This window comes from Falco biarmicus, chromosome 2, assembly GCF_023638135.1.
Source record: "Falco biarmicus isolate bFalBia1 chromosome 2, bFalBia1.pri, whole genome shotgun sequence".
Classification (NCBI taxonomy): Eukaryota; Metazoa; Chordata; class Aves; order Falconiformes; family Falconidae; genus Falco; species Falco biarmicus.
The window spans coordinates 45,848,203-45,873,367 of NC_079289.1; the positions used below are offsets into that span (position 1 = coordinate 45,848,203).

The 25,165-nt window shown below is 39.4% G+C and overlaps 1 long non-coding RNA gene across 1 annotated transcript; it reads right to left on the reverse strand.

Annotated features, from left to right (window-relative positions):
- Nucleotides 1–932: 932 nt before the first annotated feature.
- LOC130145273 (uncharacterized) lies at nucleotides 933–17,358 on the reverse strand. Its single transcript, XR_008820461.1, has 3 exons — nucleotides 17,290–17,358; nucleotides 15,809–15,890; nucleotides 933–976 (listed from the first exon to the last, which is right to left on the reverse strand). It is a non-coding gene; the product is annotated as an uncharacterized LOC130145273 (long non-coding RNA).
- Nucleotides 17,359–25,165: the final 7,807 nt, after the last annotated feature.

Consider the following 25,165-nt stretch of genomic DNA (forward strand, 5'->3'; position numbering starts at 1 on the left):
AATGCATGACTGATATTTCATTCTATTTGAATAGTAGAGCAGCAGAGAATAAAAAGCCAGTATTTGTGCTTTTGTCAGAGACTCAGGAGGAGCCCAACACTGCTTTTTCATTATGCTGATTTTATTCCATCTGAATACAGAATAGACTTTGCACAGGTTTGCAAGAATTTTTTTTTGCTGTGTTAAATGCAATGTGTCCTGGGAATTTTGCATAAGCCTGTATTAAAGAGATTCAGAAGAAAAAGAAAAATAATGCCTCACCCTTCTTCCTGCCCTCCCACTAATGGCCACACTTATGGTATTCCTAGGATAACGCAAATGTATAATATACTTTCATAGAAAAATGACAATTGGTAAAAAAATTTGCAAAAAACTCCATAGTAATTTCTTTGCTGGCAGCAACACATTCATCTATAGCAGTGATGGTGGCAGTGTTTTCAGATCGCCTGGGGATTTCTGGATGGGAAGTAATGTTTATTCAAAGTGTAAGTAATTATATACAACAGCAATATAAAATTGGATTACATTTTTTCCAAGTGTAATCAAAGCCAAAAGAAGTACCCTTGAAGGATTTAGGAGCTGCTAAGATTGTAGTGGGAATTAGATTTGTTCTTCAACCTTTTGTTCCACAGATTATCCGAAGGGTAACAGAGCTCACCAGACAATTTTGAGCTTCTGCGAAAATGATTGCCATCTCCTTTCTATGCTGCCTTGCTAAATACTGTAAAGAGAAGCTTAATGATTTAATATACTGAACTTGTCAAGCTGTATCAGAAACACAGAGAAGACCAGCTGTAAAAATCTTCATTAAAGATGGGGAAGAGAAATTACTGCCTGTAACACGGCTTTGGTGCTCATTGCTCAATAGAGAATAAAGGTGTACTTAAAAACCACATCAAGCCAGAAAATTATAAGGCATGTATTTATCTTTTGCTGTTCAAGGGGCTTACCTGGGGAGGAGAGGCTAAATCCATGCCTGAAAAAGGAAGCAGTATAACATGAATGTCTTGAAGAGACCATTCCTGCTGATGCAAAAGATTTCTGTCTTTCATGCATGATCAACCCAACAAAAATGTTTGACAGTCACGTTCCACAAATTAATGCGTAGTCTGGTGTACACTGGACAAGGCAGAGGCAAAACAGTTGAGATTCTCAAAAGCTCTTTCACTAAGCATGTAAAGTTATCCCAAATCTGATTTGATGTAAAACATAAGGATTTAGTTACAGTTTTAGTCTGGAAGATAGATATCCTAATAGCTGCAAATTTGCGTGTTATATCATTGATTATATAGCACCATTCACATGAAAAATGTACTTATTACAAACATCCTTTGGTAACCATCATTAATAATTGCAACCATCAAATCCCACAAGACCTCTTGTGTCAAAAATGTAAGTTTTTAAAACTGGAATTGCTTTCAAAAATAGTATATCTTCAGGGAAAATATTAGGAAGCATCTATGCAAAAGCTCCTCTGGCCCTACTGAAAAAGAAGAAGCATGTCTGTCTGATGAGTTCTGACAGATGCTCTAGGTTTATAGAAGTTCCTCTTTTTATTAGTCCAGGAAGCAAACAAAAACTTTCACAGTATTATGTTTGGCCCAACACTGCAGCTGAAAAAAATAATGATAATAAGTACACAATTTCTCATTTAGATTTCCAAACTTTTTGCTATTACAAGTTTTTTGCGTGGCTTTTCTTTTTCCAATCTATCATCCATTAGTAACAAGATCTGAAACTAAGAAATATGGATTCTATGTGGGCTCCAAGGATATGAGGGTATGATACAGCAGCATTTAGGTAAAGAAGATTCTCCAGAGTTTCTTCAGTTTACCAGGTTCCAAGGGTAATCTGCTCTCCCTGTTGAATTATTCTGTGCTGTTGACTGGTTAAATTAATTTATTTATATATTAATATTTATGTAGCTGACTTTGTTGTTACCGGGTGTCAGCTGTTAGCTTCTGCAGAGACCCTTATGTTAAACTCATACGAATTTGGGCAGCGGTCAAACTTTGTGGCACTGTGCGTACTTTCCCCTAAACCCTGGGTTTCCCCCAAAACTTGCTTCAGAGGTACACTGTGCTCTTTGGCATTTCACAGTAGACATGACATCCAGCATCCAATTGATGGATACTGCAATGGACGCACAGCATGCAATTGATTTCTCAGGTGTCCCAGCAGTGCTGTTGGGGCTTTTCACATCCACTGAGAAACTGCTGATGGGAACTCTCATCTAGGGGGAAATGATGGAGTTTAATGCATGTGGGAGCTTGGTCACAGCACTAGGAGACTGAGCAGGACAGCTGGCAAACTTTTTATTGTGGAGCAGGTGTCCATTGATGCTGCAGTGAATGACAAAGGTGTACAGAATGGAGACTGAAAAATCTTGTTTATTTTAGATACAGAGCAGAAGGCCAGGTGAGATCTTGTTTGATCACTGGTGATTCAGTCTTGCTAAGCAAGAAAGTGTTCAGAAATAGGCAATGGAACATTTCACATGACACATCGGCCACTGGGATCCAAAGCACATGAGGTGTCATGAAAAACAGGGAGATGCCGCTGACCTGTAGTGCTGTGAAATGAGTTGTGCTCCTATTTGATGTATGTCACTTTTACCAACTTCTGCAACAGACTAGACAAGCCTCCCTGATCCTCTGAGGCAGAGCACTCTGGATCAGGACAGAGTTCACTGCAAAAGGGCTACTGCTTCTGCCTGCACCAGTTCTGGGGAATAAACAAGCCATCATTAATCTGTCACTATTTATAAGCAATATATTCAGATAAAACATATTAAAAGGAGAAGACAATTTTGAACACATCAGTTTAACATCAGAAAAGGCAGAACAGTTTGTCAGAAGACATGCTTAGAGAAGAAGCAGTAAATTTAGGTAAGAATCAAATACAAACCTACAAAGGGGACTTAAAAGTTCTGAGTCTTTTTGTGGACATAGCAGAGAAATGCCTGAAGGGACAGCAAGGAATTATTATAAAAGCAAAGATGAAGACAAAAAATCCTATAACTAATATCAACAGTTAATTTATAAGTGGTACTTGAAACATGAGAAAGTCTGAGAGCATAAAAGATGGCAATTGATGCTGTTATGACAGCAAATGGCTGGTCAGCTTAAGGAAGCTACCGGCACTGTCACAAACTGAAGAACCATAACAGTAGAAAGCTCCAGCATTGATCAACGATGTAAGAGGATGATGATGATTACAGAACTGCTACATATCATGACCACAAGCCACAGCTGAAAGTGAGGGGTTGCACTGGTGCTGTTGCCTGGTGAAAGCACAGAACCTCTCTGCCTCAAAGTGCCTTGGTTGCACTGAAAGCAGAACCAGATGTAATGTCTCTTTATAAGATGCCGTATTTTCTTTGCCCGCTGTAGTCATTCAGGTCTGCTGGTCAACATGTAGAGGGGACCCCTTTCAGTGAGCATGAGAGCCTACCTCAGCTGCAGCTGAGCAGAAGGACAATCCCTGCTGGATCTTACGCAAGCTGCAGGGGCTCCTGAAGTACTGAATAAACATTTGCATACCTATTTTCATAAATCCTACGAGTTACAACCGGATTTATAAAAGTAGTACAGTCCTAAAGAGAATTCTGAGAATGCCTTTACACTACCATTCAAGAAAAGCACCATGCTAATCACCACCGATTTTTCATCTTCTTCTAAAAAAAATTTCTAGTCTTACAAGCTGTTCCATGAAATACTGACTTTCAGCAGGTTATTTTACTTTCAAAGCAGCTAAGAGCAATCCTGTGGCTTGTTGTGCCTTCTTTGGTCATTGCTTTCAGTTGTGAAAATAGATTGGTGGCTTTCCATAGAAATGTTTCACTCTTAAAAAAAATCAAATAACAGAATTAAATTAATAATAGTAACATCTGAAATAACAGCTAATAGCATTTCTGCAAGAAAGATCTCAACAAAATAGAGCTACACTTTTCACGTGGATTCTGCAGAAAACACTAGCTAATAAGCAAAATTGTCTAATAATGAGTTCTGTGCTTCAGGATTTAAGATATTTATAAAGCACATTTAATACAACAAATACAACCAAATCTTTACAAAGATAAAAACAATAGGAATGGTATAGTTCAGGAATTTTTGAGGGTAAGGAAATTCTATGGTATTGAATGTGTCTTTACATTATTTAAAATATCTCATAAAATATTTTAAAATTAAAATAGTTTGACATGATCTCTAAAACTTCCCACATTTCTTACAGATGGAGGCACAGATATAAATACATGGGCAATGCAATCTCACATGCTTTAACGTGGTCCCTGGCCTGCCTTCCTAGCAGCAACACAGACATAGCTATAAGAGATTTAAGACTGCAGACATGCCCCACATAGCATAAAGACTAAAATTCTATCATAGATACAACTTTGTGGTTAGAAAAAATCAAATAAACTTGTTTTCCTCTAGGATGGAGGGGGAAGTGAAGGCTTCTGGAAGGCAGTCTCAGTTGCTATTTTCCAAAACAGCCATGCCTTTAATACAATAACATTTCTAAAGGAGCACAAAGCATCTTTGGTTCTAAAATACAAAAATAATGCCAGAAAATAGACCCTAAAACTACTGTGTACATCATAAATCATGATAATCCTGAATCACAAAGGTAAGTGTTCTGCTTTTCTCCTTTTACTCCCATGCCTTTCTGAAGTATTTTGATAAAAATTGACAGACATGTTGTCTGCTGACTTTACAACAGACAAAAAGAATTGACTTTTCAATTGCTAAAGTGCTAAACCTATCCTGAATTACTCTTAATGCAACCAAATTTGATTTTTTTTTCTGCTTTTGCTTTGCTAGATTTCATTGATAAAGCTTTACACAGTAGAACCCAAAATGTAATCTGAAAGTCAAATGAATATAATTATGAAGTATATCTATAGACCATTCAACTATAGAATTGCATAATAACTTTTTAAAAATGTAGATCAAGAAATCCATTTCCAAAATTATCTCATGGCTTTCTGTTATAAAATCTCTATTTACCCTTGAACTTACCAAACATTTTATCATACCACATGCACGTTACTAAGTCCCAAGATGCTCTTTAGTGAGACTGACTTGCTAAATTGAGTCAATTTTGTTTAGACCAAAGGGAAGTGCTCTGCACCATCTAAGCCAGAGCTTCCATCTTAGGGAAGATGGTGACATTGTGCACCATTCTGTACTAATTATGTGCAAGCCAAGTTGCATCAAATTGCAGTTGCAATCCCAGACTACTGCAATGTGAGTCTTGGAAATCCTTAATGGAAAAAATCACTCATCAAGGAAACAAATAGCTATTATGTAAGTATGAAATAACAGTACTAACAGCGACTACTCATCTCTTCTCAGAAGGGGTGCAAGTCAAATGTAAAAACATTTAACTGCAAAGCAAAGAACTCATATACAGCATGACAAAACATTTCCCAGCAGCTCATCAGCTCTGGTTCTTTAGCTGATGGTAAACATATGGAGGAAACTAAACTTCAAGATAAATTAAGCCTGAAGATTGAAAAGCTATGAGGGATAATGTGTATTTAAATAAAAACATTTCCAAGAGCTTGAAGTATAACTTGGATGACATTTCCTGTCACTGCGGTGGATTTCTAAGTCAAAAGCCTCTCTTGAAAACCCTCCTGCCTAGACTGCCCTGCCTGAAGTGCCCCCATTTTTAGGGTATCCTGGTGAGTGCCCCAGGATACTACCATGGATTCTCTTGGTCACCCAGTGTAGGCTTAGAAACTCTTTCCATAACTGTACCTGGGGATGCTTTCTTGTACTGTGTACATCCAACTAACCCACAGAATTAGCATGGGACAGGGAAACCCATGGGATGCAGAGGACTGTTAACTTTAACCACTACACCTGGGTCTGGCAGGTGATGCGAGGTAAACCAGAGCTCCCCCCACAGACTCAGACAGCTGCCCCAAAACTTCGAGAAAATGCACACTGTCAGGAGCTGTGGTATCCCCACAAGTAGCTTGGATCCAAGTGTCACCTCTAAAGTGGGAACTTCTATGGATGCCTTTCTCCTATCCACCTTGTAGCATCCTCTACACCGGCACAACAGCGAAGGGGGAGTGCAAGGTGGCCCAGTTCCCCTCCATGGACTTCAATTGTGACACTATGGCCTTTTTTTTATGCAATGAGCTGGGAGACAGGACACATGTCACCATGGTCACAGGCTTTATCCCAGTGAGAGCCAAGGTCTTGAAAAGGTTTCCCACACAAAGCACAGACAAGCTGTGGACAGAGAATAGGATCCCATAACTCTCCTGGAGAAAACATGGAGATTGGCATTGGCACCTAAACTGACAACCACAAAAGAACCTGAACAATTTCCTTACCAAGCGTGACTCACCATCAAATGGGACAGTCCTGTCATGTCCAGAGATAAGGACCGAGTGAGACAAACAACATGAACAAAAGCCTTTTTAGTCCACTGAATGCAAAGCATCCTGTAGCTTTGGGCCCTAAACTAAGAAAAACCTTACCCATGAAGGCTATTTTCCAAGTTATTCTTCAGGTCTAAAGAAAAGGTTGACTTCCTTGCCACATCTCTTCATGGAAAATTCCAAAATACACAGATACTGCTGCAGAGCATTAGATCTGTTCCTGCTTTCCTTTCTATGTCCCTGCGAAAGGATATGGGTGCTTGGTCCTGCACACCCCTCTGGGCATAGCTGCCTGCTTCAGCTGGCATTGGAGGAGGTCTTGGGAGTCACCCATTTTAGCAAAGCAGAATGGGTTTGAGAGGGACTTGGTAGAGACATCACATCAACCATCAAGAGCCTCTCTGAGGGCCAGCACAGGTGGGAAGAAGAGATACATCCGCCTTATTCCTCTTCTAGACAATTGTCGTTCCTTTTAATCACTGCAATCTGGCAGGCTGCAATACTCTCCTAAGATTATCACAGCCACTTTGAACCAGAAACACCACACAAAGGTAATAATGAAATCTGCAAGGGCATCTGACGGGTCCCAGGGATGAGCATTTTACAGCGTGGATGTGGTCGGGTTACTGAAGTGCTGGGTCGCCCCAACCGTGTCCCACTTGGTCTGCAGTCTCAAGAGTCACTGTCTGGAGAAATTACACTTGTCAGGATGGAGGCAGCCCTGCACGAGACAGGTGAAATCTCCATTTCCCTGTTTTCTCGTTCTCTGTTCATGTTTGTGTCTACCACTGTTTTATCTTTTTTAACTCCAGTACCCATAAAGAAGAACTCCATTTCAGTCAACTGGAATATAATATTTTAAAGAAGGTGCCAGCAAAGAATCAGGACTAGAGGTCCAAAGTCTGCATTACTTGCTACTCTTGGTGTTGACTCATTCTTTAATCCCTCAGCATGAGGCTTTAAATACATCAGGAACCTCAAAAGCCAAACTAAGGAATTATTATTTTAATACAACTTAACCAAAATTCCATTGATTGTTCTAAAGAATGCAAAAGAAATTCACATAAAAAGCCAGGTTTTACCAAAATACAAACACCTCTAACCAGTTGAATTTCTACAGCGTCTTTGCTTTTAATTAGATTCTGTGCAATTTGTTTGCCTGCATTTCAGGCATCACTGGGCTATAGCTAGTGAATGAAAAATTAAGCTGCCTTCTCTAATACTCAAACCTCTTCCCCAAATGAATGGTTCGGAAGTGATGGAACATGTACTGACTTCAAAATAATATAAAAATTACTTCAGTCATGAGGGTGCATCAATTTCATAGGCCCTGTATTTCTATCCCAAGCCAAGTACAACCTGAAGAGCTCATTATATTCCAAATTCAGACATACATGCAGGCATAAGCCCCAGCTTTCTAATCAGCCTTATGAAGAACTTGTGTTAGCAACAGAGCATGTTAAGCATTCTTCACAAATAATGACAGTTGAGATTAAAACCTGGGCTATCTATTTCTTTGCTTTTTTTTTTTTCCTTGCTTAATCTTATCAGTTCAGTTTCATATTAAAAGTTAGTGGTGAAGGAACTTTACTTATCTAGAGCTGCATTCTCTCTTAAGTTGGGGTTTTGTTTCTTTTTTTCTTTCATGAGACTTCTGCTATTATAGCTATATATTATATTGTGAAGCTGGGATATTTTTCTTCTCATTGAAGTCTCCCTTATTTAATTTACCGAACACTGCTAAATCATCTGAACTGAAAATGATCTGTAAATTAGTTTTGCAGAACAGTATTTGCCTTTAGAAAAACTGAATTGCTGTAGGTTACAATATTTTTCAAGAGAGCATTAAATAATGCATTTAATGCAGTCTTCAACTTAAACCTTTATTTAAATTTTATCAATTGAATACAATGTCATACTGCAAATATAAGGCACACTTTATTTCAGGAAGCACATATAAACTTGTTTGGTTGGTTTTTTTTAAAGACTTGTCTAATACAAGTTTTTGGGTTTCTAGTTATAACAATTCTTATGGTTATAACCAAACAGACAATTCTTTTCTTAAACAAGGAAGTAAATACCTACATATCACAGATACTCATATATTTTCGTACTCTCATTTTAACACACATATGCGCCAAAAGAACTCATATCTCATTTACACTGGATTTATTCCAGACAAAATAGTGCATGTCTTCTTGCTTTGTTTTGTTAACTCTCCAATGTTTGGGGCTTAATCATCTCCCCTTTTCATTTCAAATATTTTCACATTACAGCCCCAAGAGACAGACTGAGAGCTGGGATCTCATAACATAAGCATCAAACGTGTGTGAACTGACTTCTATGTTTCAAAATCACAGAGCTAGAAAGGATTACAGGTAGTCATTAGGCCATGCCTGGCCCTACACTTAAATCAAGTATATCTCAGTTTTCTTGACACACATTGGTCTAAACTACTCTGCGATGCCTCCATTTTAGGGATACAACCTCACCAGTATTCCACCAATTCTTTCCTATCCTTATAAATAAGCACGTTTTCTCAGTTACTAATTGGAATCTTCTATAATTTTGTTATTCCTTTTCCTATTCACTCTAAAAATAAGGGACAAATTACTTCTTTGCAACAACTTCAAATCATCTTCTTTGCAACACTCTTTCACATATCTGACTACTGTCTTCATAGCCCTCCTCTCTTAATGCTTAAATAAATTCTTCAACCTCTCAATGCAGGTCATATTTTGTATATTTGTGATCACTCTTTTAATCCTTTTAATCCTTTTCTCCAAACTTGTCAGTTGCTTTTATTTAAATGCAGTGCCCCAAACTTGGATACTGTTCTGTAACCATGATAACAAGCAGAGGAAAAGTAGTATTTTATTTCTTACATACTATATTCCCTAAATATACAAAAATTACTTTTGCTTTCTTCCATTTGTGTCTTCTGCTCACCTTGTGATCCAATGCAACCTCCATCTCCTTTTCTGAAGTACTGCTATTTAACTAGACATTCCTTTCCCATATATGCCTATCTGATTACTCCTGCCCAAGAATAATACATTACACTTGTTCCTGTTCAATTTCATCTTACTATTTTCAAGCTACTTAGTCAATTCTTCAAGGTCAATTTGAATTCTCTGTTCTTTTCATGCCACCCAGCTCCATGTCACCTGAAAACTGAATGGGCATATTCTTCAGATCATTAAGGAAAAAACTGAACTCAGGCTGAGAAGTGTCTCTGGGGAGCCATATTAGACACATGCTTTCCTCCTTGTTGCAAACTGTTGATCATTATTTCACGGCTTGTGAAACCTACCCAACCCTTCTGTATCCACACTGTGTCAGTGCTTTATAGAACCATAGCATAGCATGGTTTGTGTTGAAAGAAGATTTTCCAGCCAAACTCCCAAACATAGATCATATTTTCCCAATTTCTTATAAAGGACAATACAGAAAGCCCCACTGAAGTCAAGACAATTGGCATTTATGTTCTCAAATCCTGTTGTCCTGCTGTAGGAGAAATCACACAGATTTGATAATTTTGTATTGGCTGCTACTCACATGCTTGTTGTCTTCCAATGCTAATAAATAGTTTGTTTAGTCAGTTGTTCAAACATTTTCTGAGAGCAGAAATTAAGCTAGTGGCTGAATCATACCCCAATCTTCCTTTCTCCTTATTCAAAGACAGACACTGACATTCCCTTCATGGACCTTTCAAGTCATTTCCTGTCTATCACATGCTTTCAAGTACAACAGTACTATCTAATAATTCATCATAAAATTATTTCATGTATTAATTAGGAAACTCCTAATCCCTTGCTGACTTGAAAAACTCTAATGTCTAAATGGTTCCTTTACTATTCAGTTTTGAAGACTTTACTTTTATCACCGCTATGAATTACCATACCCCTCAATTGCAATTGATCATTCTTTTAAGGACTGAGGCAGAAACATTCTTACAAAATTTGTCCTTCTGAGCATCATTCAGCAATAGTTTTTCCTCTCCACTGAACAGACAACCAATTCACCCTATCCTTTCCCTTCCTTCTGTTACAATTGCATTTCTAAATTGATTGATATCTCTTGGCAGATGCATCTTGTTTCGAGCTTTGTTTTTTAAAAATTTTGTTCCTACATGTTCATGTTATATTTATCACTCGTCCTCAGTAGCCTGACCTAGTTTCTGCTTCCAGCTTGATTCTTTCTTGTCTCTAAGGTTCATGCACAGTTCATGCTTTAATCAATCTCTTACTGCATTTTCTGTTTTCTTCACAGTGGGATAGTATATACCTGTGGATGGATACTATGTTATTGTGTGTATTATTTCTATGATGCTAACCTTTTAAGAGCATTTTCCTTTACACGAGATCTTGTTTACCCAGTCTCTAAATTTACTGAAAGCTACCTTCTATCACTCAGCTGCTATTCCTCCTTCTTGTCCTGAATGATCACGAATCTTTCTTCTAAAGGCCATTCTTAAATGGACCTTCCAGCCTCAAATTCTCATCCATTCTTCACAATTGTCAACGAATATAAAAGAATGTCTCCTTTGCTTTCTTTACCTCTGGAATCAGAAACATTTTTCTTGATGCAATTCAAAGGTTTCCTGAGCAATCTGCTAATATTTATTTCCCAGCAGATATTCCTCATTATCCCCAGTTACTTTTGTGCCAAATATAAAAGTCCTTGTGACATACTGTGTAATATTTTCCCCCCTCAGTTCTTTTCTGTTTCTGCTACAAACCTTAGGGGGAAAAAAAAAAAAAAAAAAAAAAAAGATGCAATTTCAAGCTGTATCTTGCATTCAAAGACTGAGTTTTGGGAAAATTTATATCTAGCACATGTTTTGCTTGATAGGCGTACAAAGGTCAGCTTCAAAATAGCTTCAGTCATTGACAACACAACCCAAAGCACGTGAGGTCTTGCAAGTAAGGGCATCTCATATGCTATTGATATAGCATATGGCATTAGGACTGAATATGTCAGTAAGCAAGTCTAGATAGCCCATGTGCTTGTCCACAGTCAGTCTGGGGTTTGCCTACAGGATCCAAATGCTGGAAATCAGTGGATCTAGGCTGCTTGGTTGCTCATGTATGTCCTGTTTAAACTCTTGATAATCTTACTGAGTCCCATGGAAGGGGGAGACCTGCTACAGTAAAAGCAAGCCTTTTTGAACACAAATGGTCCTTCCCCAGGAAACAAAGGGCACTTCTTAATACAAAAATCCCAAAATGTAAATCTAGGTAATTTTGCCAGCTTGAGTGCTATGAGCAGAAAGAACAATTAAAAAAAAAAAAAAAGTAATTCTAAGACACTAAATATAAACTATTTTATTTAAACAAGGGGTTTTTTTAATAGTTCATAAACAACCTAAGAATAAAATAGTAATCTTATAAGAATATATTTGTCTTGTACCAGCATGCAGGCCAAATGTCCATAGCAGAAGCAGAAGTGGAACTTGTCATTAAAGTCAAATAAATACTCATCCAACATAATACAAATGATAAAATGTAAAGCTTGCAAGCTGAAGGTAGATTCTGAGCAGACTTCTTTCGTGCAGTGACACAAACAGGATACATGATGTAACGTTGTGTTTCCATGAGGCATAAGGGTTTTAATAGCATGAATTTGCAATTACCCCATTGCAAGCTTACCAAGGAGCCACAGATAAAGTGCCAACGGACAAAGTATTTCAAGGGAAGTCAATAATACCTCTCAAGCAGAACACAATGATGAAGAGGGGTTTTTTTCTTACTATATATGTAGCACAAGTGGGTCAGAGCCTTGTAACAGGAGAAGGCTTATTCTCTATCAGATGATACATAGGGCTTGGAATCGTATCTCAACATTTCAGCTTTCATTCTAAAAACAAATGTTTAGGCATGCTGAATATAAAAAAAAAAAGGTTTAAAAATGTATCTTTATTTCTGTCTGCATCTGTAATGACCTGGAATTAATAGATATGAAAAGCACAAATTGGCCCATATATCATGAGGTCTTTATTTTCAAGAATAGTAAATCGGTCTTTTTGACCTTCAACTTATAAGTTTTACATACATTAAGAAGATTTCTAATTTCTAGCTACCTTTAGGGGCAGAAAACTTAAAAGAATATAACCACCTGCACCATAAAGCTTGGAGGCCTCACCAGCATACTCTTTAGGATAAACACTCCTTGCAGGAAACAGAACAATGGCAAGGCTGCAAGAGATCAGCTTGTGTTTTCTAGAAACTACTTAAACCAGCTCGACGGTAAATAACCGGTACATGCACCTGTTTCAGTAATGTAAACATTAGCTTAGTGCTAAAATAATAGAGCGCTCCCGCCTAAAATGGCTCCTTCTGTGCCATAAAACTCTCCTTGCAGGTGCCAGTGGGAATTTATAAGAACTTTGCAGTTAAGTTAGCTTAGCCTTAACTAAGTTAGCTAAACATGTCTTCCATCAGTAAGAACCTTCTTCCTTTAATTGCACTAATACCTTGTGCGGTGCATCATTCTTCAGTTTCAAAGACTATATATGAATTTTAAACTGCTGGGTCACAAACCCTTGGTGTCCCTGTCATTGATTTCTGATATTCTAAGGGCCACATTGCAGGGTTAGGGTTTATCAGAATGATTACTGAGGGGCTGAAAGATTTATAAAGACTATCTTCATTGCATGTGCGAGAAGAGTGCACTGTGAGAATGCAGTGGAACTTACAAAGCCATTTATATGTTATTGGAATGAGGGTGGCTTTTCCTTACAGAGCAGCCCCTGGTTCTATTGTCAGGGGAAGTAACGGCTGTGAAATCAGATAGGTAATAAGTCCTTCATTACTGTTTATGAGGCCTCTCCTTTTCCCTTTGTCACACAGAATAAGTACTGGTTAGACCTTTTAGTCTCTTTCATGAAGCTGAGTTTAATCATGAGCGCAGAACACTCCTTTATTTTGAGCCATTATTAAATGGCTGTGAAAGTGCTGAAAAGTGGTGTTATCACACAATATATGATTTGAAACACCTGTAGCATGTCCAGCTCCTTGCTGTTGTTGTAAAGCTCCCAGAATTGTACCCTAACTCCTGAGACTAGATTCCTTCAGCTACCGTACTTCTCTTGCACTGATGAGAAAAGTTCTCATCCCTACTGACACTCCTAAGCACCTGAGTAACCTTTCCTTTTCTTGAGTTATGGCTTAAACATAATACAATACATTTATTTAATGCCCACTAAAAAACTTAATGCTCCCCAAACACATTTCCAGTATCATAGATAATGCAAGTATTCTGTACACAGGTAGCACACACAGTACAGAACGAAGAAATATTTTAACACTGTCCAGGGATGGTTAACCTCAGGTAATGTATCATTGCAAAATCTTGCTGTCTGGCTATTATTAAAAATGATAGCATCAAGCATTTTCTTCCATTCTTTCTGACTATTGTATGCTGTTCTCAGAGTTTTATCTCTGATGCACATGAGAAAGATTTGATCTTATACCCTCCAGCATTACCCAACTGCTTGGTGCCTGATCTGGTCTTATAGCCTGAAAAGAATGAAATTTTGAAACAATTATAAGATATGTTGGAAATGCCAAGGAGATTTTAGTACAGATGGTCAAAAGTATGTGATAAATATAATTTGTCATACCACATACAGATACAAAAATAAAGGAGCTAACTCATATGAAAAGAATTCTGCCTTTGTTTTATTTGATATTTGTGGATTAGGTTGTGTCTAATGGTTAAGTATACCTGTTGGATTAGTCTCCCTGTCCTGGTTTCAACTGGGATATGTTTTCTTCTTAATAGCTGGTACAGTGCTGTGTTTTGCATTTAGTACAAGAATAATGTTGATAACACACTGATGCTTTAGTTGTTGCTAAGTAGCGCTTACTCTCAGTCAAGGACTTTCCAGTTCCCCATGGCTCTGCCAGTGAGCAGGTGCACAAAAAGCTGGGAGGGAGCAGAGCCAGGACAGCTGGCCAAAACTAGCCAAAGGGATATTCCATACCATAGAACAGCATGCTCAGTGTATAAACTGGGGGAGCTGGCTGAGGGTTGTTGATCACTGCTCGGGGACTGGCTGGGCATCAGTCAGCAGGTGGTGAGCAACTGTGTTGTGCATCGCTTATTTTTTTTTCTTGGGTTTTATTCCTCTTCATCACAATTATTTTTGTTGTTATTACTATTATTATTTTCTACTTTATTTCAATTATTAAACTTTTTATCTGAAATCATGACTTTTACCTTTTTCCAATTTGCTTGTCCCACCGGGGGGGGTTGTGGGGAGTGAGCAACTGTCTGTGTGGTACTTAGTCACTGGTTAGGGTTAAACTATGACACTTTCTCAAGTAAGTAAATCAGCAATAGAGAGAAGAAGGTGCTTCTGAAGTTGTCCAAAAAGAGCTTCAATTCACCAAAACTAAGCACTTAGTTATCGACATTGATGATTTAAAAAAATTATTTTAGTTGGAGCGGATCTCCCTCTGGAGAGGGAGAGGGGGATCCTCTACCGTCTGGGAGGGGGTGCCTTCAAAAGCACTCATCCTTTCTTGTAGAGCTAGGAAGGGAACTTATTTCCTAGTTTTTAAATATTTATTTATGTATCCATCTATTTATTTATTTATTTATCTATGCATACAGAGAGACACTGGGGGAATCACCAGGCACCTAGGATGAAGACACATGTGCTGGAGCTAGATAAGTGGGTTTCCACCCTCTATCCTTCCTTTGGGAAAGCAGAACTGGGGAGAAATTTTTAAGAGAAAACAAAAACAACAAGCTAGAACCGTTGTGGAAGTAAATAACGTTCCATTGCTTTATTTCTAAACTATGTTATCACTAGTGATATCTGTAGGAAAGCAAAAATGAAGGTAAAAGAAATTTTTTTCCAGTGTTGAAGACTGATAGATTAGTTCCCTATTAAAGATAATGGTATTGATATACTTTTTATATGAGGGTTTGCAAAACTCATTTCTTCTCCCATCTCCATGTAAAAGAACGTCCTAAACTTTTCCTATTAAGTTCCCAAAGCTTTGTAGTTACTGTTATAACACCAAAAAAATGAAGAAGACTAATATGTTAGTCAGACTAGCGTACACAAGCAAAGGAAGAGCTGACAAACAACCACTGTGCCTTGAGGCAGTTTCTGTAGTGGAAAAAAAACGCTTGGTCTGAACTCAACTATATAGACTTAATGCCAAAAAATGAAGTAACTCCTGGCTTTAAAGCCCCTGAAGTCACTAGAAAACTTCCTCAGACTTCAGATGGCATAAATTTATTTTCCAGTGATTCTTAGTGAGTAAACCACTGAACTGACATTAAGGAAATGTGGTTGGTTTCCTGTTCCTGACACAGATTACCTACAGGTCCCTGGATCAGTCACAATGCAGTACTATAAAAGATCGAATTATTTTTTGAGTACATACATACCAATACTGGAACATTAGGCTGGAGGATAGCAATGATACCACTTCTAAGGCTGACAGTGGAGAGGTCATAAGTGAAAGCATACCTGTAATACATGAAGGATGTGTATAAATTAGTGACATCTAAGAGAAGAAATAAATGTCTCCCAGACGACAAAAAGAAGTTGTTGACCCTCTTGCACCATCTATGAAACAATTCAAATACCTGACCTCTGCCTGAAAGTACCTATGAAAAGAAAATAATGCAGAATGCAACAGGAGTTTCTGACCAAATTTTGACCTGAAAGAATGGTATGTATTTTTATCCATGTTATACATAAACTAAGTTGTTTGCTTAATAAGTTAAAACTTATTAAATAAGTTAAAATTATTTAAATGTTCTATAAGAGTCTAAAACATTTATCTGACATATGGTAGATTGGACCAGCTAATTCTCAGTATTTATCCCGTAATATATGGAGTGTGTGTGTTTTAAATCTCTCCATGTCCTCATTAGAAACTATATATTCTGGAGCCAAGGGAACACTACATTAATGACACAAAATCCTCTGCACGATGAAGATTAAGTGCTATGGGTGTAACTAATCTTTCAGGCATCTCTAGGGGGAAATTATTGCTGCTCCTTACAGGGTGCAGCTATGTGGCAGCCAACAGAGCACTAGAGAGCAAGCCCAAGCACCCTTGACCACCCACACAGCTTACCCCTCACCTCATTCCCTGGGTCTGCTTGGGACCTTTCCAACTCACATTCAGACACACCAGGCACAGCAGGAGCTGTTTCCACACTGTATAGATGCAACTCAGTCTGTACCTGGCCCTTTTTTATTCAGCTATATAGACATTGCCTCTTCATCAGTTGAATCAGTCTCTAGGTGAAATGAATCCTACGTTATAAGTAAAACCACCAATTTGGGCATGAATTCATTGAAACACATGGGTATAAACGGAAACGTATGAAATTTTGTCTGAGCATAACACTTTTTTTACTGTGAGGGTGGTTGAAAACTGCAATAAGCTGCCCAGAAAGGTTGGAGAGCCTCCATCCTTGGAGATATTCAAAAGCCATCTGGACATGGTCCAGGACAACCAGTTTTAGGTGACCTTGCTTTGAGCATGGGGTTGGAGCAGATGGTCTCCAAAGGTGTCTGCCAACTTCAACCATTCTGTCATTCTGCAAATCACTTAACCAGTGACTCCAATCCTAGACCAGTTGTTGTGATGCAAGCAGCATTAAAAAAATTACATGGCTATATGGAGGGCTAGTTCTGCAGTGAGTGTGCTCATTTGTGTGCGAAGGCAGAGACTATATGAGGAGAGAGCTGCTACCACTCTGGGTAGGAGGTGATTATTACATCAGTTTGGTTCTCCTTATTTGCAGCCTTTCAAGTTCCTTATAAGCAGGGTTAAATATTACCTTTGTTTTTCAGATAGGCCAGTCAAAGCCCCTGGGGTGCTCATGATGCTAATTTTGCTTGGGAGACTCACCTCAGGATTCCCTTGTGACCCCTGAAGAGACAGTAGAGACTGAAAGCAAGAGCCTAAGGGAAGGTGCTCCGTGTCACCCATGACAGTGACTATTTTACTGTACTGACAACAGAGGAAACAAGGAAAAGTAACTTCCCTAGCTTAAAATAAATTTCTGAAGGCAGAAGAGGAAATGAGGGGAAATGCCAAAAGCTACACAACCATAGTCAACACAAAAGTCATCGGCAGTACTGAGAATAAGTCCTTGTTCATGGACCTTGTAGCTCTAGAAATTGAGATGGCTGGATTTGCCAACAGCAAAAGCCATAATCATCTCTGAGAGTAACTAAATTGAGGGTGGAAATTTCCCTTCCAGGCTTCTAGACCATCTGAGAAAAACAGCTTCTTGCATAAAAAGACAGGCACTCATTGAGAAGCTCTGTCACACCCTGGTTTGCTGTGCTAGCCTAGACTTGGAGGTTGTGCAAAGGGGGCCCTTCTGGTGTCAGAAGAACTTGTTAGAGCCTGTAAATTTCTCATAATCCTATTTGTTGTTCTCAGCACTTCCTACTTCTCATGTCCTTCCTTTTCTGCAGGAACAAATTTAACTTGTCTTTTGAAATCTCATTACCAAAAGATTGCTCCTTCCTGTGTCAGCCAGACTTTGCTGGTTGATAAAGAGAGGAAAAAAATATTAATGAAAAGTAGGATTATTAAGCTGGAAGTTGTTTATACACAGACTGGTATTCCCAAGTTAGAGCATGCGCTGCAAGTTCCTCAGCTTCTGTTCTGCCATCAGGCTCTGTATGTGCTGAGTGCCCAGATTTTTTGTCTAGTAAGAGATCAGATATGGTCTTGTAGGTGACAGAATGCATTGTGAGCAAAAGGAAGCGGTGAGGAGGCACACATAAAACTGTAGCAGTGCTAATGTAGTAGAGCAAGCAAAAGAAGCTTAACAGCACATGCATCATAGTGTGTAGACAGCTCAGCTTCACTCCAGCAGAAAGCTATTCTGGTTAATTCATTCAATCATTTTGCTGTTACTTTGTCATGCCAGCTCCTAATAACAGAAAGGCTCAAGGTACTTTTTTACATCTGTGACAGAAGATACTGAAAATAAGTGCAACAGCAAGGGACCCTTCAGGAAGGGATCCTGCTAGCTGACATTCCAGAAATTCCCTCTTGTTAAGTCTAAGCAAAGATACCAGCTATAGTGAAAGTAGTTATCTGACATGTATTATGTGAGACATATGTGTGACATGGAAGGAAAACAGAGGGTTCCTCAAGCTCAAGTGTTTTCTGAGGAAGGGACTGTCATGCATAACTGATGATATTTTTCTGCAGCTAGCTTGTCTGCCTTGGTTTGCTGTTCTTCCTGTATACTGGGAATGAAATGCAAGGAGGCTGATAATGGGAACATGAAATCAAACAACATAAAACAATTTGGATCCTCAAAAGAATTATGTAGGAAATGAAATGCTTGGTTCTTTCCGGCATGACACAGCTTATTATTTATAAGGCTAAAAGCTGGTTCCAGGGAGAACTGGAGATGAATATGCTTTCAACAATCTAAGGATTATGCTCAGACTGGCTGAAACCCATAAGAAGTCAGAGATCATGATGTGAGAAAGGCAGTCTGCTTTTCTAAGTAGAAGTGGGAGTTAGCTGTGCTGGGGAGAACTCACAGAGAGGAGAAACATGCACACAGAATTTCTCAGATTTTGGGGGTTTGGGGGGGCTAGATATATAAAGAAACTGTATTCTACTGATGGACAGAGAAATTAGGCCTATTCATGTACCAAAAGTTGCGATGTCAAAAACTGAAACAAAGAGCATCCTTTGCATTATGTAGGTTCGAATTTATGATTATAAACACATTCAATTCAGTCAAATAGTTGTTTCCCAGAGAAATGAGAATATTATGCCTACAGTATCCATAGATTGTAGTCATCTTTGTTGACTGGAAATCAATAGGACCTTACATGCATACTTAACCTCCTGTGGCTTTACAATTTCAACAGGAAATTTGACAACCAACAATTTATGGTTTGGTATTATGCTGATGTGTGCTGTGAAAGATGGAAATATCTGATCTGTGAGATTCTTCAGGGCTTGCCTTTTATAAAACCCTTGCATCAAGAAAGATAACATTCAAAATATGATAGTGGCTAATTAGATATGTGCCAGTGAAAATAAATTACATGCATGAAGAAGTACTGAGACAGAACATCTATTGGGTGGTAGCAAAAGCAAGTAACATCTTAGCTCATCCTGTATCCATTAAAACTGTAGTGAGAAATATTCTTCAGAAGAGGTCGTGTGCATTACTCCAGCCCTAAGCGAAAGATTAATCTTTCAATAAATCATCCTGAAGTTAATTATTTCCAACCGACTTAAAAGATCCATGCTGAAGCAGCAGTTTTAAATTGCATTTTAAGTGATTCATTGCTTTATACAGTCATTAAATGTACATATGATCAGGTTTTTAGGTCATCAAAATGTTAATCTGTAAAGGTTTATGAGTTTAATAGAAGGTCTATAGGGGGTGGACACTTGTCAGTTTGCCCAGACTATTAAAATGCCCAAAACTGGGCTTCACCAAATATTTAACAGTCATCAGTTCAGGATCTGTTATGTTAATTGCATTCTGCAGCAATTTTGTATTTATTTGTTACTGCAGAACAAATATGGAGCAGGGCCAGCTACAGATTTCAAGTCTTTTTTCCAGAAAATTGCTTTTCAGAGTGAATATAAAAAATTTATCCTTTAAATGAATAGCTGTGAATGATTACTCTGGGCTTGTCTACTTTTCAGAACTTTTTATAATGTCAGGCAATCTCTCTTAACAGGGAAATCTCTTCATATTTTTCAGATTCCCAAGAAACAGAATATGCAATCAACAGACTAAGTGACCTTTTTACTTAACTACTGGACAGTAAGGGTCAAAGCTGGGGCAGGGGAGGGTTAAAAACTACCTTTTGGACAAGTCTAAATCTTGCACCATTTAAAAAAGGAACAAAAATACCAACTTGCAGTGCATGAACCTGGGGTTTAAAGTGCAAATGTTCCTGAAGAACAGTCTAGTCTTACATGCTTCCCTAGTACCTCCTAATGGATATTCTGGACAACACAGTAAATAGACCTTTGGTCTGATCCAGTTCAGCTTCCCACTTCCAGACCCTAAACTGCAGGAAGGTGTATGAAGGAATCAATGCAGCTACATTTATGAGCTCTACAAGCTACAAAGAGAACAGAAGAAACCATACTGAAGACAAAAATAGCAGAAGACTGATCAGAGGCAGGGAATGACCTGGAGTCACCAACCAAGGCAAGGGCTCTTTACTCTAGGAAAGTGATGACTGAAGGGACAATATGACAAAGGGCTAAAAAAAGTCATGGCAGGGAGAAGGTGAATGAGGAATCGTTATTCTATTCCTATACAAGAGCTAGTCATCATGAAATAAAATTATGTGGCAGGTTGAAAGCAAAAAGGGGAATGAAGCTTCTTAGCATGATACAGCTAAACCTTGGAATTCACTGCTGCTAGATGTTGGAGATATCAAAAGTTCTCAGGTGTTCGAAAAGTAACTACATAAAGTCATGGACTAGAAATCCACCAAGCGTCATTAGATACAAAGACATCATTTCTGGTTTAGAATCTAGGAATGGGAGCAGGAAATACATTACGTTTGCTTTACATTTATGTGCCTTTGCATTCTTCCTTTACTTCTCCATTTCTTCCCTAAACTTCCCTATTGATCACTTCCAGAAAGACACTACTGAGCTAGATGAACCTTTTACCTGACCTAGCATACTTGTTCTTAGCCAGAAACCCCTCGCTCTACTCATGTTTCTTCCCATTTGCTTTCCCCCTGAATTGTGTATACAATTGAACAGTTAAGTACTTAAGATTTCAGAAGGTCAAAAGGGCAGTATGCCCTTCCCTGTCACAACACATTTGGAAGTTTCTCCTCAGCTGTTAGGTTTCAGCTGTAAAAAAAAAAAAAAAAACCAACTAGAAAATTGTAAAAGATGCGGTCAGATGAAAAATTGAAAGGTGTCAGTGGCTGCTTTAATCTTTCAATAAAATATAACCAAGCAAAAATCCTGGATATCTTTAACCAAGGGCTAGGTATGGTCATGTAAACTCTATGGTCCCTCTTAGTCCCATGGCTCCTAATTAGGTCATTGCCAGCCTTGCCTACTTCTAGCCCAGTGGAAGCTCAGCCTCAGTTGGGATCATCCTTCACCTTGCCAAGCCCTGCAATATGTGTGGGTAAAACTTGCTCTGGGGTACAGAGCTCTGACATGTATTATTCAGCAGCAGTAAGGCCCAAGGGACCCTGCTGGAGATGCTAGCCTTACTAATACTGTCAAGAGTGAAAGGGAAAGCAATTATGCTAACCCTAATCTCCCACAAAAATCACTGGGTAGTGACAATGAAAGGAAACAGAACTGTGAGAATGAAAATATCCCAGAAAGTCAAGCTCTTTGTCTACCTATACAACAAGAGTGCTCTGCTGTGATAAAGTCAGAGTAAGTTCTGATTTTATATAAAACCACTAAATGGTTATATACTGTAAAGGTTTACTAAGAAATAATTGTGTTAGTGTTCTTCCTGGTTATGCACTCATATCTTATAATGAAAAAATAGATGATAATGTCTTTGCTGTACTACATTGTTCTAAAACTGAGAGTTAGGTTGTGTTTCATTTTAAGCATTTTCAAAAAATACAGATAATTACAGCTTTTGCTAACAACACTGAGGCAAATGTGAATTCACTGGTGGGCTTTTAAGCCTTATCTCAGCATGTCTGATATAGGAACAAACATTAAAAGAACTCTGGTATTTTTTGCCAATGCTTTCCTGCATAAATTCTGTTAAAAACATAGATTCTTCTGGTCTTCCATGCAGAAAGCATAATGAGAATAAATCTAATATTAAAATGACTTCTTGAGATGTCAAAGATTTAATTAGAAATATCAACTACCTGTATTTTTCTTACTTGCTTGCAGTTGGTCGTAACAATCTGCAGAGAATATATGCGAACTAAGTCATCCCTATTATTTTCATTCCTGGGTTATGACACAATTTGGCACAGAATTTTAGCTCGGTTGCAAAAAGTAATGCTGGGCCGTACACACTCAGATTGATATATGATCCCAGCAGATGTATGGGATTTTGTAACTTTTTTTAATAAGTAAAGGAAAACTGCATACCTTATGGAAATGAGAATTTAGTGAGATAAAGGACAGGTCCAGTTCCTTTTCAGCTACTACACAGAGATATTCTGCCATATCAGACAAGAGCAATTTCTAAAGAAGTAGACCTTTCTGAGCTGGAGAAAAGGTAGATGAAATAGAAGAGATAAAAATAAAAATTGCAGCAAAATATTGTCTCTAAAGGAAGATATTTTTTTTCTCTCACATAAACACTTGAATAATGACTCTGCAATTCTCCAAACTGGAAATTTGCAAAAAGCTCTTTAGCGTGGTTTTCAGTAGTATAAAGAGCAAAAGCTCTTCAGGGTTTTAATTACATCTTTGCAACAGCTGTAAAAAAATGTAAACATGCAGATTGTTCCAATATGTGAAAACACCTTCATTTGCTACCTATTTGTCATACAGGGAATAAAGTATCAGTGACGAACCCCTCCAAACCAGGAAAAATATTGTGCTATCAGGTAGCTGCAGCTTTGCTGTGTGAGCTAATTATTCATGTAGAGACATTTTCTAAATGTGTCACTTAAGACATAATGGCTTCTAATTCTATAAAACCATTTGCCTAGAGCAGTAGCTGCTATTGCTCCACCTTAGCAACAACCCCAGTGCATCCTCAACTACTTCAGCTGAACAAAGACACTCAGCTTTCATGTGCCACTCTTACACGATTTTCGTGCTAACACTATTAAAAAATTTACCTAGAAAATTTACCACCTCCTTCCAGAAAATACAGCCAATGCCCCTAACTCTCTTAGCTTCTTATTCCACCACAGTTTGCTGTATTTCAAAAACAAATTTAACCGATGGCTGGTTACTAACTGAGGGCTCAGACCAATTTTTGGGGCAGTCAGGTAGAGAATTGCCATTTAGTCTGGACCCAGTGAAGTACCGTGTAAATATAAACAAAATAAGATATATCAAACTTTAGATTCTCTAGTAAAACGATAGAAAGAATATGAAGAACTAAGTCTTGTCTATTGTTTCTCTCCCATATGTGTAGTGATTGGCTCCCTGGAAAGCAAGAGTCTGGACTGGTCCTCAGTGTGGCCACGAATATGCCAGCTGAGTGCTGGGCAGTGGCAAAGAAAGCACTAGAAAAAGCACAGACCCTTTGACCCAGAACCGCCATTCTCATGTTCTTAATGCGTTTGAGGCTTGTTAGCCATTGTGCTTGTATGTATTGTAACATGGGTCATCAGTCAATAGTCATGACACTGGTGGATTTACCAGCGCTTTCTTCATATGCTTCACATATAGAACATTTAACCTTGGAATGGCTAAATTATAACATTATTAGGTTTATATTAACTTGTCCTACCTGTCCTGGTAGCAACATTCTCAATAGAAACAGGCCAGAACTAACATCCGCTATAAAAACATGCCTGGTTTCCAGGCCGGTTCAGTTTTGCGACTCCAGCATACCTCTCTGTTTTTCATTCTTATACCCTGGTGTACCTTAATACTTTATAAGCATGCATTATTCCAGGAAGTCTTTGGAATCTGCTTTTCACAAAAGCAACCTTCTGTAAGCTCAGGCCTAAATTCCACTGAAGCTAAAGTGGATTTTAAATCTACGCTTCAGAATAAACATGTCTGCACACATTTCCTACATATGGATGAACACAGGCCTAAGTTGGAGTTAAGGAAAAAAAAGATGGAGGAGTTCTGTGGCAACTCTGTCACCAGGGTGCATCTTCCTCCCCGCTGTCCCCTAACAAGAGAGAGCCTTTCAGCTCGGACCACTGCTTTGGCTGGAGGAAACGTGCCCTTGTCACCCTCACAGCAGCGGCACAGGGAGACCCGCAGAAAGAGGGTGGGACTGACTGCGGATGGCACTGGTATGGGCACAAAGCATCCCGGGACACGTCCACACATCCCTGTGACCAAAAGCAGCTTGGCAGAGCTGCTGGAAAGCAGTGTGGCAGAAAAGGCCCTGGGCGTCCTGGTGGAAAAACCAGGAGCCAGCACGCTGCCCATGCCCAAAGGCAGCGAGTGAGCGTACCCTGGGCTGCGCTGGGCAAGGCCTTGCCTGCTGTGGGAGGGAGGTGGCCCTTCCCCTCTGCTCAGGGCCAGTGACACCAGGCCTGCAGCGCTGTGCCCGGCTCTGGGCTCCCCAGTACAAGAGAGACCTGGGCATACTGGGGAGAGGCCCCCAGTGCCCCTCCCCACCTCACCTCCCGTCCCCCCTGCCACCTCCCAGTGGATCCTCTGAGGCCACAATGACATGATGTGTTGACCTGGCGCTGGCCCAGCAGCAACCCCGGTGCCTGCAGGGAGGCACTGTGCCAGCACGCTGCGCTGCAGGGGAGAGCCCAGCTCTGGCCCAGCAGCACTGCCCGGCACCAGGACCCCCCTTGGCGGCCTCACTTGAGCCTGCTGGGCACACTCCCACGCCATTCCCACAGAAGACTTCTCCTGGCCTCGGTAGGATGGGCCAGGTGAACTGCTGCTGCAGCTCCAGGTGAGCTCCCCCCACAGCTCGGGGACACACCAGCACAGCGGGCCCGCAGCAGCTGCCTTTCTCATGCCCGGCACCATCTGCTCTGCAGGAGCGACCCTGACCCCGTGCGGCAGCGCCTGCCTGTCCCGGCATCACCTGAGCCGCTGCTCCACCAGCGTGTGCGGGTGACCCGGGGCCATAAGACAAGCAGGAGGCACCTCCTCCTCTTCAGGG